Raw genomic sequence first — 12,659 nt, forward strand, 5'->3', positions numbered from 1 at the left:
GCTTTGGCAGTCTGAGAACTTACCAACAAAGTCATCAAAGCTGCGGTTCTTTGTCTTACGCGGCTCATGTTTGTTTTCACTGATTTACGCGCTTTTTTACTGACTCCGTGTTAACCTGCCACTTTTTTCTTTCCCGATACCTCCACTGTGATCTATGACATATTGTTATATTGCGTTTTAAGCAGGAGGATTTGCGACAATCTGAGGTAATTATTTTAATTAATTGATACGATATTAAGTGACAACACTGGGAATTTACGAAACAACAAAATTCTCTATTTAAATGTTTTGGAGTAAGTATAATTTGGTAGCAGGAAGTGATGTTGTCAAGGTTTCTCGTGCTGAATTTGATTATCGCATAAAATAGGTATAAAAATTTAGCATCGGTTTATTAACTCCACGAACTACAAATTTCATCTCGGTGTTAAATTTGGCTGTTAATATTTTATAATGCGTGAAGAATGCTGTCAATGTATTACAAACATGCATATTGTATTATTTTAATATTAAAAATATTTATAAATTGAAAAATTGCAAATAAATTTTATTGCTGTTAAGTGTAACGACATGCAATAAGAAGTCTTTGAATTTTATAACAATCTCTCTTATATTATAGATATTAATAATTAGCGAAGATATTAAAATTATGAAAAATAAATAAAAGTGACAGCATTGTTTTAACAATAAACATAAGCAACGGGCTGTTTCAATAACGGAAATATAAGCTATTTGATCGCTCAACCAGGCGAATCGAATAAATTCATTGGAAAACGATTATCACTCCTGTTGCTGATTTTTAACTGGATAGTTGATTTTCATTACATAATTAAGAGCCGAAATTTTTCTTACATTGAAGTCTTCAATGACGTTTTTAAAAGCCCTTTTATTTGCCACCTTCCAAGTTCCCCAAAGAGATTAGAATCTTTACATTCTTGAGAAATTTCAATGAAAAGGAAATTTTATTATACTCTTGCGTAAAAAGTTAAGGAACGAAAACAAAAAACAAAATAAAAATAGTAACAACAACAATAACACTGAAAATAAAATAAAAACCTCTCCTATCGTATAAGGCAAAGGGCAGAATATGAACAGACGGAAAGCTCGCTTAGGTTGATTTAAAATACAAAATCCAGAAAAATTGCATAAATAATGATTATGAGCAAAAACCATACCTGTCATTATCAATCAGCCTTTTCTCTCGCATTTAATGTTTCTACAAATTTCATTACGCGTCAGCATCCTCTCTGGATGCGCGTATTTTTGTCCCGACTTCGTTACCTCTTGCCATCTCTCGTTCTGCCCACTCCATCTCCTGTACACACAGGCATACCCACACACGCAGCCAGAGGCAGTCTCATTGATGCCCGTGCCCTGCTCCTCTCTCGTATATCTCGGTCGGTTGTTGTTTCTCCTTTTTTCTCCCTCCCTCCTGACGTCTCTCCTCCCTTGAATCACGATTCCGATATAAGCGCGGCGCTATTATACCGAGTGCCCGATGCATTATACGGGCGCGTGTGCGTGTGGCAGGCGCGCGCGCACGTGGCCGACGGTATGGCCTACTCCGGGGCGATAATCTTGATGGATCGCCGTTGAATCGCAGCCACACGGGATCAGAAACAAGTCTGTTCATATCGCGCGCTGCTAATTCAGTTATGAGCTGACTCGGCCCCACGTCTCCCCTATGCTCCTCGACTTTTGTCACGCCGAGGGCTCCCGTTTTTTTTTTTTTTTTTTTTTTTTTTTTCCCTTTTTTATTTCCACCCTAGATACTTTTTTCTCGCGAGCCGGTGCGCCATTATATGCTTCTTATTTTTACGAACTCGCTCGTTTTGGCGCTTCCTTTCTTATTGCGCCGCTTGACAGCTTCCGCTTTTACAGCTACGACTCATTTAAGCTGCCGCGCTTGTCTCTTGCTTCTTCCTCTTGATTAATAATAGGTTCTTTCACTACTCGGAAATTGATGTTTTCGATTCTGCCGCGTCTGTTAACACGTTCCCATTTAGCTACTTATCGCATCCCTCTTACATATCCGCAATTGACTACGGTGAACTGCTCATTGAAAACCATAATTGGCTACAATAAGAAGCGACCTACCTGCATGTACCGATAGTTTGATCGACAAAATCCCTATTATGTATTCTCCTTCCTTGTTATTATCTGACACTTAAAGAATAGAATTTTACTTAACCGACAATTTGATTAGTCAGGACTATTGTGGGTATCAAAAGTCCGTATTTCTTTAAAAATTCTTAATATCGATATTAATTAATCTATAAATAAATAAATAGATATATAGAAATTACTAAAATTTATAATTTTCATTTCACGTCTTAAAAATAAAATAAATTTTTTATATTGTCTTTGTTATATATTGAATTTATAGGATTATATTATATTATGTATTGAATATATATTATATACAATTATATATTGAATTTATTAGGGTATATTATATGATATATATAGTATCAGTTTCTTCGAGTAGTGGGATGAAATGCGCTATGGTTCTACGATTGCTATTTTTTAAATATTCTTGATTTTCAAGGCAAATGAAAGTTTGCTAGAAAATTCACTAGAATGGATGTATAAAGTTTCATAAGGTTAAAAAGGGAAAGCTTCGATGAGTCATTTCATGTCAAACAAAAACGGGCATACAGAGTCTCGCAGACACTGGCCATGTGAATCGTATTAAAAAAAAAAAGTAAAGAGCTTTATGTAAAAAATGCATGTACGTACAGAAATCGCGACACACAAGTTGAGAAAACCGTAAAGCTAAGAAACTCATAAATCTCCGTCACCCAAAATCACCTTGTGCACTCCTCGTATCATACTCATTAATCCAACGCGTAGACATCATGAATTCTTGCATATAATAATTGCATTTAAAAAATAAGTAAAATAATAATAAAGGTATATAAATATAAATAAAATATTAAGATATTTTAAAAGCAAAAGAAAGGAGACGAAGGAAGATAACAGTTATTGCATTGCGGTGCATTGTACTTTGTTCTCAGCAAAGAGAGAAAGAGAGGTCCACAGAGAAACAGAGATCGAACATAAGAGAGACAGAGATATAGTACAATTTATTCGCGCGCACGCGATCATCACTCTGGAGATTCGCTTCCTCAAGGAGATGACTCTTTCTCTTTCTACATATACTTCTTTTTCTTTTTCTACCTTTCTTCTCTCTCTCCTTTCTATTCCACTTTGTCTGTTTCTATATTTCTCTCTCTCTCTCTTCCACCATTTTACACACACCCATCCACACCCTACACCCACATCTTACACCCACACCCACACCCTACACCCACACCCACATCCACACCCGCACCCACACCCACATCTACACCCACACCCACACCCACATCCATACCCATACGCACACATTTGCACATTTACGAACTCTTTCTTTCACTCCCGCTCTCTCTCTCTCTCTCTCTCTCTCTCTCTCTTTAAATCTTCAATGTTCATAGATCAACATTCAAGAATCGACAAACACGTGTTAGTGCAATCGTAGGAGGCTGTCTTCCTATAATATGCTTCGTAAGTCTCGGCATATCTCACACTATCTCTCACCCACTCTCTCTCTCTCTCTCTCTCTCTTTCTCTCTCTCTCTCTCTCCATCCATATATCTATCTATCTATCTATCTATCCATCTATTTATCTATCCATCCATCTAACTATCTATTTCTCTTTTTGCATTTTACCATGTACCATCACGCCCATTTTAACTATATCCTTTCGGTGCTAGAAGTAATGCGTGTGTACGCATAGACTTGCAATTCACTAAGAGTGTTGCAGAAATGCAAGGCACCGATAGCACTTCGATACTGTACAACCTTAGCGAGTTCAATCTTAAGGTCTCGGTGCCCCCAGGCCGATTATTAATTATGGAGATTGTTCGATCAGAATTTGCTGAGACTTAAGACTGAAAAAAGAAGTTCAATTAAATTCTTCATGAAAATAAATAATTTAATAAAAAATGTATTTATGCTTTACGTTAAATAAATTTTCAATTCAAAGTAAAAATTCTAAACTTTTATTCCATTTAATGTTTAAGGAAATTCTTGTATCGACTAAATTGCTCTAATAAAAGCGATAAAAAATATAAATCAAAATAAAGAACTATTTAAATTTTCAGAGTAATTCTAGATAAATTAAAACAAGTTATATAGATATAGATATGATCATTGCATATGTATAGGTAAAGTCGAATATAAATATATTTTTAACTTTCGAATTCTAAAGTTAACTTAAAAACTAGTAAATTTTTAAGCCCAAGCCACGATTTAAATATTTATATTTTAGAATTTTCGCAAAAAGCTTTTATTATACATAACATATGAAATTATTTTTAGAACTAAACATTGTTAGAAAAAATATAATAACAATAATTATATGATAATATTTTATACTTAGTAAATAATTTTGAAAAAAACAAAAATATTTTTGTATTAACGAAAAAATATAATGATTTAAAAAACATTTTCAAATATTATTTGGCAATGAACGACTAACTATTCAACGTTAAAGCGATAATTTTATAATGCATAATATTTTATACTATCTACAAATTATAATTGATAGGTAGGAATGTAAAAATTTGGATTTTATATGATTTTAAATAATACATTCTGGATAATTGTTATTTAAGTGAATAATCTAACGTAGCCTTTGAAGGTAGATTTTTTGTCTGAACAGTGTGTTTAGACATACTGTATCTGGCATTTATATAATATGTTTTCAACATATTGCAATAGTGCGAAAAGTATTTTTAAATGGAAAAAATATCCTTTTATAAATTTTGTAAAGATCCTTGGCACGAAACGTAATTATAGCTTTGGCTTTTCAAAGCCTCCGGAGAAAGTAGCAGAGGTGTCAGACGCATCTATTTGTGTTAGAATTTTGTCACGCCTAGTAAAGGGTTAGTCATATATTATAGATATATTCCAAATACTGAATATATCGATGCACATGGAAAATCTGACTCCGAGCTATTGCTGAAAAATACGTAGGATTATAAATTATAGCAGGATAACGAAATAACGCATTGCTTTGTAATATTTAAATCTTTAATAGTTTGATATTAATGAACTTTGAGAGAGTGAGAGTGAGATTGAGAGAGAGAGAGAGAGAGAGAGAGAGAGAGAGAGAGAAATCATGCATTCTCATTGTAAATATAAATAAATCCTTGACTGCAAACTATTGTCTACTTCCTAGAAATACATGTGACCGCTGTCCTTTTGTCATGAAGTAGCGGTTAGTCGTACGTAATGCAAAAAAATACCGGGGTAGAGAAAAAATGAAAAGTCTCGCACGAGACAAGTGATTATTTTCTTTCTTTCGTAACTAGCATTGAGATTGAGCATAAAAACAAGAAGGAAACGAGCCAACGGCTTTTTTCTCAGCGTCCTTTCGCAATTCCTCTCTGCAGTCCCCTTACGAAAATCAGATGCACCGAACCTCCCCGCGCGCGTGCGGGGCATACGTTATCCTGTCCGTGCTTATTATTAGGCCTCATTACGAACCGCCTCGCGACGAAGGCCAAATTCCGTGGCGGCGGCGACGGCATTCGACGCTTATTACAGTCTGAAATCGCAGACCACCATATAGGAGACGACAATAAGCCGACGGAGCAACGAACCACGCGCAGCCCCAAATGGATGAGGGGCTCTGCCGTTGGTATGCGGCTCGCCGATTGCGCAAATTATATTTTCATATAAGCGCGCCAAGGTTCGATTTTGGTTCATCCTATAATTCGAATCGGCTGCCGTTCATTGTTGTCACTGGAATGTCGATGACACTCATCCTCGCGGTATCACCTCGTTATGCCGCATAGGTATCCGCCCGATTCCCCAATCGTAGCTCTTCACTGCCAAAGAGTAAAAGAGTGAATGACGCTTAGCAGTTGTTTGTTCCTAAGTAATGTTACGACTTCTCAAGAGCCGGTGCTATTGCAGATTGAAGTGTGTCTATCGAATCATCGTTAAAATGCCCGTCAAAAGCCCTGACTTATTTTATATCGCAGTAAAGATTTTCTTCGCGAGATGCGTGCGGGTAGTACAGTCATATCCGTTTCATATTTGGCAAACATTTGCATTTACATAAATAGTGATTTTTATTTTATAACATTTATATTATTATATTGACATAATATAGCAGTTGATATACTCTTGGTGGCTAATCATTAAAAAACTAATATCATGGATATTAATTACAGTGGGGAATATTTTATATAGTTTCGCATACAACATATATTTAATAATATAATATAAGGTGTAATTACGCTTGAAATACAGATTTACCTGATTATTAAGAATAATCATTTTTATGTTTAAATTTGCATCGGTTGCATATATGATAATTATTTCAAAGCAGATTCGATATATCAGATATTAGTTAAGTTACAATAAATGTAATACTTTCGATTAATATATCATGTGCAATCAGCTCTTTTTGAAATTTGATTTATAAATAAATAAATATCCCCAATGTTTTATTTTAATATTATTTACTGGATAACTGGATTTTAGATCATGAAATGTTAAAGAAATTTTGATATAATATCATAATCGTGTAAATATTAATATGGCATAAAAATTTATATAATATTCGAATAAAATGAAAGTGAGTGCTATATATAATTGCATGAAATTCTCTGGTCATCAAAACACCGAGGCACATCAAAGTACCAATCACGCGGGTGACTCTATAGCCCCCGATATGGCCATTAAGAAAAAACAAAGTCTTAGAAACGGTAAATAATTCTGGTAATAAAATGTTTAACGAATTAAAAAAGTGTTAGACTTGGTGGCTTGGTGTTAAATGCGCGACCGAGAACGAAGCAGACTTCCGCACTCCTCGGCAGGCATTAGAAAGCAGCAGTTCTCTGGATAGCGATAAACCGTCGCCGCGAGGGTGCATAGATGAAAAAATCACTCGGGTCGCGGCTGAAAAGCGCGGCGATGCGTCTCGGCGGGATAATCTCAATGCGCATCGGGAGCCCCGGGCTCTTCCCCATCGTCGTACTCTACGGTACGTCAACAGTCCCTTCGTCCCGCGGCCCGAGCCAGCATTCGTCTGTCAGCATTCTGCCGATCGCGAGGACCGCGGGCCAGCTCCTTAGGCCAAAACCTCGAGGCTCTCGGCCCGTCCCCGCGAACTCCCCCTCTCTTAACACCGCCCTGATCCACGACCCATCTCCCTCTCCCCCTTCGCCGGCACCATCATCCCACATCACTGCAGGACTAAGGCATTACCGAGACCCCAGTCTGAATTGTCACTTTCCGGAGTACATAGAAGCCTGTGGGATGAGATCTGTAATGTAAAAATGTAAAAATGTAATTCAATTGATTGACAATTATCCGACTAGGATACATAAAATGCCGACGGACTCGCAAGCCAATCCATCGGTCTTGTAATAATTACGCGGCCGGAAAGTGAGATATTATGGATCCTCATCAGCTCGTTCGATTACGCTTTGCGGATCGTTGTTGCCGCTGTTAAATAATGAAAATCTGTACCCGTTTTATCTCTAACGGAGCTACGATACTTGCGTGTCAGTTCAGTTTGCGCCATTTGTTTTGACACCTTTGAGAATTAATTTGCCTTTATCATATTTTGCCAATCAATTTATTATTCTCGTATCTGCACTCGCATCATTTACACGCACAACGCGGATTCGTTCTTAAGCGATTTTGCGGCTAAATATCGAATACATAATTTTTCATATATTGTATTACAAGTTTTATTAATGTAATTATAATAATTAGCCGCAACAGTAATTATCATGCGTATCTTATGTATCGTACAATTACGCTCACGGCTCCTCAACTCGATAAATTAATAAAATATAATTACACAATAATTTAATTTTTTTCTTTGATTTTTTTTAGTTCTTGTTTTTCTTTACACAATAATACTAATTGTTGGACGGATCTTCGTAACATTATGTGAATAAGTCAATTGAAGCCAAGTGAAACGACGATCGATTAAGCGTTCAAACTTCTGAAAAATCAGGGCTCCTCTTACCTTAGACTCACTTCACAACAATCTTCAATGACCAACGGTTTGCTTTGAATTACCGCTTATACATACGACATTCCAATTGTCACTACCACGAGATCGAAATCTTATCTTAGCGATCGCTCGCCATCTCCGTGCTCATGTTCTTCATTGAAGAAAAAGTGCCGTCGAACTCGAGGTAAGAAATACAGAAAGGCAAATAAAAGAGAGGGAGACGTCAGCGGCGTCGTCGCCGGCGGCTCATTCGGCCGCTCGTCAATTACCGATACGCCTTTCGCGGAATCGTTAATTTAATTAATCCGAGGAAAGAAGGTAAGCCAACTTCCGTTTCGCTATCTGTCCCCGCTTGAGTCCAGGACTCCCACGAGGGCTCGAATTAGAGAGACGACGAGAGCCTTTGGATCGCTTGGGTAAGTTCCTTTGTATGCACTACCTGTGTCCCGACCAATCGTATGCGTATGATCAGGATGGATCAGAACGACGCGAGCTTACTATTAACGCTCCTTCGTAGTATCGATCGATCGTTTTGTTCTCCTTCCGCCTCTCCCTAATTTCTCGTGCAATTCTTTATCTACGCAATGAATTTTGACGCGCGTACCTTCGCAACTCAATAATTTCTTCACCTTAGATAGATAGCAACGATGACCGATGATTTATGCACGCCTGTCAGTCATTATTCGAGCAGCTGAAATACGCGCGCTTTCCATTGTATTTTAGAAATTTTTATTCTGTTAGTTATTCTAATAAATACGTAGGTAGCTCTTTAGGAAACTATTATTTAAACGAAGAAATTCGTACGTTTTTCTTCTTAAAATTTGATGAATTACGATATTTCGTGCTCGATTTGCTGGAAAAATAGCCTTTTTAGCAGCTAACGGATATTCTATTGTAGCTGATGAACGGAAAAGTTCTTAAAGCCTAACAATGCTAATCTGTATTATAGTTTTAATAAGATGTTACTCTTGAGACTGAGTCTAATATCATGGATGGATTTTTTTCTTGTATGAAATAATAGCATTGAAGATATTTATTCGAAGCCTCAAATACCATTGTTTCTATTCGAACACATGCGCAATAATAGCGAGTCGAGGATTTAATTTCAAATCAATGTCATGCACAATTTAGTATCTGATCATTGCTTTACGTGATAAACGTCGATGCTCGTAGCCAAATCTGCGTTTCCTTATTTATGCATCATTTTTCTTCGCCTCCTCTTCTGGTTTCTTTCATCGGCAAGTTACCCAAGGGACGTATTTGCGAAGCCTATGCGCCTGAAAGGGAGCCAAATTACAATTGACAGGCGAGCGAACGAAAACGAGAAGACGAGAGGAGGAAGAAGAGAAATGGAGATTTTTCGGCTTAAGTAGATTTAATTTAACATCGGAGATGGCCGCAGCAGCGCTCGCCCATAGTGATTCATCATCACACCCGCGCACTCTCGCGAACGCACTCCGCGCGGGGGTGGATGTGGGTGTGTGGGTGTCGCTTGCTTATGGGTGAGGTCCACGTTCGCGATGTCCTCGTTAAGCATTCTAATGGTCGAGCGTGTCCCTTTAATTTAGCCGACGGCAGCGTGTGCGTCCATGCGCCTCTCCGACGTCTTAATTAATTTACCCTTCTTTTTCGGCACTTAAACACGAGAGCACAAAGCCGAAATCACGAATGATCGTGGTCTTATTAATATTACGATGGTCTTTGGATACTTCGCCGACTTATCGTTTGAATTGCACTCATCTCACAGCTGCTTTAACAAAACTTTGATTATGAGGCGATTTGTTGTGTGGAAGAGACGAGTAAAGGAATGTAAAAGTTATCTTCACTGCTTCGGTTACATATTTATATAATTATCGTATATTTTTCAAGTTAAATTATTCATCGAATCTTTCTTTTTTCTTTAGAGTGTAGATCATTCTTTGTCGATCGTGCTTATCCATATATTTCATTGAATCTTCTCTATAGAAATATCAATTTTATATTGGCTTTCATTTTATTTATTTATTTATTTTATTTTATTTTATTTTTTTTTACAGACTGTAATGGGTTGAAGAGGAAAAAGACACTTAAAAGACGTATATCTGAATAAATCTATAAAAACAAAGTTATATGAATAGATATATTCATATATTATATAATTTATCAAATGTATTTCTCAATGGCTTGCCTGAAAAAAAGGCTCCAGAGATTTATCATTTTAATATTACTACAAAAACACTCTACAATTACTCGACTTTTTATTCGATCATGAGGACGGCATCAGAGACAAATTGGCGATTCCGTCCATTTAGCGATTTCTCGAGTTTTCTGGCAGGTTACTTTGTAAAGGATAAAAAATACAAGATCGCTCGTCCTTAAAATTCATCGTAATTCTTAATAAATCCCTTCATTCAATCAGTCCGATCGGTATGAGGTTCCTCTTCGGCCTTTTTACATGGCAAGCAGCATAATAAAGCCAAAGCTCTTAAAAATCTTCATCGATCAAAGGCGCGCGCTGCATTGCCCCCTAACCCAGCTTCCTTGCTCTTTCCTTATCCCTCCCTCAGCCCCGGGTCGATTTCTCTTTTCTCTCTCTCTCTCTCTCTCTCTCTCTCTTCGTTCTTCCGCCTCTCGTAATCTTGAGTTTTTCGCTCGTATTTTTTTTTGGCCGTGCGCGCCTCCTTGGCACGGAGCGTAGAATAAGGCCTTTAGCTAGCGTCTTCGCCCGTTGAGTTGAAATACAAAATGAAATATGAAATAATGGTCCGTGCCCAGGCGGCTCGGCCTGGCTGAAGGCACACACACCGGGCGCACCCATGTCTACGCCCCCATAGCATCTCTCGTGTACTCGCGTACGCACGAGGTCTATGCGTGCCCCGACCTCACTCTCTCTCTCTCTCTCTCTCTCTCACTCACTCGCTCACTCGCTTGCTGACTCCACGCATATCTCTCTCTCTCCCTCACTCGCTCGCTTGCTCACTCCATGCATATCTCTCTCTCTCTCTCTCTCTCTCACACATCCTTCCTATCTCCCCCTTTCTTTCTCCTTCTTGTGCTTGAGCGTAGCATAACTTGACGAGCCCTTACCTGTATACGTAATGCATTTTATATTTGGTGCGATTGTGTAGACGCGCTCACGCACGTGATGTTCGTACGTGAATATTTTTCTAGCTGCCAGTGGATGCATGCGTGTGCGACTTGGCGTTCATACACGCGGAAAGCATTGCGCGAATATACATAATTTTATATTTTATTTCTAACTTATGCTGGACTCTGTTTGTCCATATACGCGCGTGCATATACATACATTACCACACTCGTAGCCATGGTGTATTTTTATGTCCGAGTACCGCATGTTTATGTATCTCTCATCCGTATTCTCCGGTATTGCTACAAATAATGCATACATACACTTACATGCACAATACTCGCAATTGCTGCGACCCTTCATTCATCTGAATCCATTATCTCTCTCCGCCTTGTGTACTTTCTCCGCGCGGCTTGGCCGTCTTTCTTTCATCATTTTTACGGTGCTTTCCCACAGAGTCGCACTCATGAGCTTTTATATAAGCTAAACCATGCAACGCGAGTCCGCTACTCGTCTATATAAAATATACGCGAACTAGGAAGTGTACCTAACGTCTGAATATTTTACGCAGATAAATTGGGTTAGCTAGACTTATCTTGTGAAATTTGCGCGCGATGTTGTACGGTTGCTTATACTCCTTCGCCTTTGTCCCTTTTCTCTTTATTTCCTCTCTTTCTCATTCTCTCTCTCTCTCTCTCTCTCTCTCTCTCTCTGTTTCGCTCACCCTCACTCACTTACACTCTATCTTTCTCATTTGATGATTTAAAGTATCACAAAGTCCAGGTCAGTTTTGAGAGACTCCACGAATGTTGCAACGAATTCAAATGAAAATACAGTATGCACTCGGATATATCAGTAATTTATGTCGCCCAGAATAAATTACGGTCAATTGTAATCAGATTTATAGCGATAATAAAATGTTCGATGGCATAATGTATCGTCGTAGAAATCTTAAAATTAGCAAGAAAAAAAATCAACCAATGTCTAAAAATTTCACTTTAATTATAATTTCAATTAAAACAATGCTCTTGAAGCAACCATATGCGCATGAATCAACGTTAAATTTTATTTATCGTGGAATTCTATTTGTCGTTATGGATGATCATTAAATTAAATACACGAAATATCATCGTTTAGAATTTAGATTCATATCGCAAGAGTATGTCTAGCGATATTAAGAAAATGTGTACGGTCATTGAATATTCGTTAATAAAATTCTCGACACAAACATTGACAATTTATCAGAAATACTTTACCCCATAGGTTTTTGCATAATTTTTAATTAGACCCGTTGGCCGCGTATACTCGCAACAATCATTAATATTAATAAAGGCAATTTGCATTATTTTCACAGGCATCTATTTGCTTTGAGCCTTATGTGCGCGCATTATATATTTTCTCTCTGCGTCGTAGTCGACTTATCTTTTCTCTTCCCCTGCGCATAGTTCTTACTCTCTCGTGCCGAGGAGGTCTTACGTACGTATTAGCTCTTATCCACTCCTTAATGATACTGCGCTCTACCGAGAAGATACCATGAGCATATATGAAAAGAAGAGAAAGAGAAAGAGAGGG

The 12,659-nt window shown here is 37.8% G+C and overlaps 1 protein-coding gene across 1 annotated transcript in view; it reads left to right on the forward strand.

Moving 5' to 3' along the window:
• LOC105363497 (probable serine/threonine-protein kinase yakA) overlaps window positions 1–12,659 on the forward strand; it is a 72,505-nt gene that overhangs the window by 52,560 nt on the left and 7,286 nt on the right. The gene's annotated exons all lie outside the window — the stretch shown is intronic.

The sequence above is a fragment of the Ceratosolen solmsi genome, unplaced genomic scaffold (assembly GCF_000503995.2).
Source record: "Ceratosolen solmsi marchali unplaced genomic scaffold, CerSol_1.0 scaffold57, whole genome shotgun sequence".
Lineage (NCBI taxonomy): Eukaryota > Metazoa > Arthropoda > Insecta > Hymenoptera > Agaonidae > Ceratosolen > Ceratosolen solmsi.